This window comes from Aedes aegypti, chromosome 2 (assembly GCF_002204515.2).
Source record: "Aedes aegypti strain LVP_AGWG chromosome 2, AaegL5.0 Primary Assembly, whole genome shotgun sequence".
NCBI lineage: Eukaryota > Metazoa > Arthropoda > Insecta > Diptera > Culicidae > Aedes > Aedes aegypti.
Window position 1 is genome coordinate 39,797,383 of NC_035108.1, and position 3,209 is coordinate 39,800,591.

Here is a 3,209-nt window from a genome sequence, read left to right on the forward strand (position 1 = left end):
AAGCTGTCTGTTATTTAAATTAACAACAACATCGTGCTTGTATGTAATATACAATGTTTGTATGCTATGCTTGTTTAGGTTAAGTTTGTAAAACTATGGACAAATAAATAAAAAAAAGCCATTACACCCTGGAGGAGTCGGTGATTTCCGTAGCGGTGCTGCTGGAATCCGAAGAAGATGAGCGAGCGAAGGTGACTGTGCATATAAGTGATCGTTTGGAGGCGGGGCTATTGCGGAAGGACGACAAAGTACGGTTCCCTGATGGCTATCTGATGGTGATTAAGCGTTTCCGTTGTCTGGAAAGGCTTCTAAGGAAAGACGATCAGCTGTGCAAATAGGTAAGCGATTTGATCAACGTAGCGACACAAGTGGTGTTGAAACAATTAGAGTCAGAAGAGGTGTGGTACTCACTGATCAGCGTGATGGTGCATCCCAAGATGCTTGGGAAAGTACGTCTGTCCCACGGCGGCGGTCAACGACGAAGACGTGTCTGATCGCGATCCGATCAAAAGCAAACCGGCCAAATTCTTTTTCGACAACGGGACAAATTTCCAGGGAGTAAAAGTAAGGAGATAAATCGGAAAATAGAAGGAGAATGCGAAAAAGCGACGACGGATGCTCGGGCAAGGTGGAATTTCAATCCAACAATCGCGCCTCACATGGGAGGCGTCTGGGAGCGGTTAGCCAGACCCGTAAAAGCAGCACTGGCGGTGTTGAACGATGGCAGAAGTTTGACGGACGAGGTCCTGTTGACTACACTGGCCAAAACAGAGGACCTTGTGAATTCACGACCGTTGACGTACGCAGGTTTGGGAACCTAGTCATTGCGAGACCTCTACAAGCGGTCGCAGGTGTTGACCGATCGGATGTAGGATGTAGCGGAATATTTGCCGGCGATTAACCATCGCACGAGGTGGCACGCAGAGACCCAGTCAATCTGGTGTACATAGCCGAAGAAGAAGCGAGAAAGAGTTTGAGACGTGAGGTGGTCAGCTGCCTTTATACGCATAATAGTCCCATGTTACTTTTTGTGCATTTTGACTTCTTGCCATTAAACAGTTTATTTTTATGTATAGTTTAAGAAAACACTTACAAAAAATTAACTTTGTTCGGAAATTCTATGAAAAGGAAACCAAGTCAAACAACCTGTAATATAAGTAGATGAAAAAACCGAGTTAAGTACCATACCATTTAATTCTACTAGAGTTTGTTTCCTTTGACAGATACGCGTATTTCAACCTCAACTGTAAGGCCGTCTTCAGTGTCGTGTACTAAACTCGACTTGAAGAAAACCATCGTATGCATACATTATATATTAAAACTAATTCCCTACCCAGTTTTTTTTAACTTAAAATTTATGAACTTTTAGGTACATTCCATCCCTCTTTTGTTGAAACTTTAAATGTTGAAAGGTACATCACGGGAACGATTAATAGGTACCAAGTTGAATAGCCATGTATTGCCGTTGCCGTTCTCTCTGTTGAGTAGCGTCGTAGGTACCTGTTTGCAAATTTCCAGACTCTCCGCCACATCCAATTTCCAAGGAGAAGAAACATTTCTCAAAATTTTGATATCGGCCGTCGTAATTGTATGTCCTTCTGAAAAGATATGTTCTGCCACCTTAGATTTGAAATCGTATGTCATCCCCTTGTCTATCGTCTTTTGAGCTTTTCCTATTTCCGCTAAGTGTTCCTTGAATCTAACCTCGAGAGACCGCTTTGTTTGACCAACGACCTTGCTGCAGTGGGAGCAGCTGATTTTGTAAACACCAGCCTTGTTTAGTGTGTTTACCGGATCCTTGGTAGAGCCTAACGAAGTCCTAAGTTGGTTGTCTCTGCTGGAAAATACCAAATCGATTCCGAAATTCCTTAGCTTTGGGCGGAGCTGTTTGCTGATGTGTACGTCGTATGGGATGGAGACTCTCTTCATGGGTTCGGTGATAGGGGTTAGTGTTGTCAAAGCATTCCGAATTTGCTGTCTTTCCTTTTTGTCGATGATGGCTTTTATCGTCCTTTCCTTGTATCCGTTGATCCTTGCCGTTTCGTAGATATATTCCAGTTCCTTGGTCTTTCCGTCTTCGCTGAGGGGTAGAGTCTGCATCCTGTGGATCATGTGGTGAAACGCTGCCATCTTATGCTGGAACGAATGATTCGATGTGTAAGGGATAACTCGCTGGGTGTTTGTAGGCTTCCTGTAGATTTCGAAGTTGTAAGTTGAACTTTCTTCCCTGGTGACAAGTAGATCAAAAAATGGTAGTTTTCCATCCTTCTACTCCTCGTGGGTGAACTTGATATCCTTGTGTACGCTGTTGATGGTATCCAAAATTTTAGCCAGATCGTTCCGCTTGATAACGCTGAAAATGTCGTCGACATATCTCCACCATTTATCCGGTAATACTCCTTGTTTCTTTAAATTTTCCTCAAAATTCGCCATGAATAGTTCGCACAAAAACGGGTAAAAAAGAGAGTTTCCCATGGGGGCTCCTTTCGTCTGTTTGTAGAAATTTCCTCGAAATTGAAAGTAGTTTTCGTCCATGCACAATCTTTCCAACCTCATGTATGTCCTGACCTCTCCTTTTCATGCTGCATCCGTCCTTTGGGGTAATAACCAGTCCTCGAGAAGACTGGAACGCTACGTCGAAAGAAACCATCATCTCGTCATCCTCAATGTGTCCTGACTCTAATAGTTTCTGGGAGAACTCCTGGGTGTTTTAACTGACCTAGTGGGGAATGGATTCGGCATACTCTGGAATTCCTTGACTAATCATTTCGCCAGTTTATGAGTGGGGGATCCATCGGCCGAGATGATTTCTCGCATCTCCTTTCCTGGTTTGTGAATCTTCGGTAGTCCTTTAATCCGTGGAAGAATGGGGTTTGACTCTTTCAAACGAGCCTCGCCAATAATCGCCTTGCAGTCCTTCAGGGTTTTGTCCGTGAGCTTGATGAGTCCGGGTAGTGGATCCACTCTCAAATGTCGGTAGGGGCCTTCGAGGATCTTTTTCGCCATTTGCTCGTCGTAATCCGTCTTGTCCATGATGACGACTGCGTTGCCTTTATCCGCCTTGATGTAGAACACTGGTTTATCCTGGAGTTCTTTCACGATCCTCGTCTCGTCCTTGTCTGCCCTGCTTCGTTGTCCTGTTGTAATGGCCTTTGCTACGATGTTCCTCGTTGTGTTCTGGTCCTTAATTGGGATGACTGCTGTTTCCA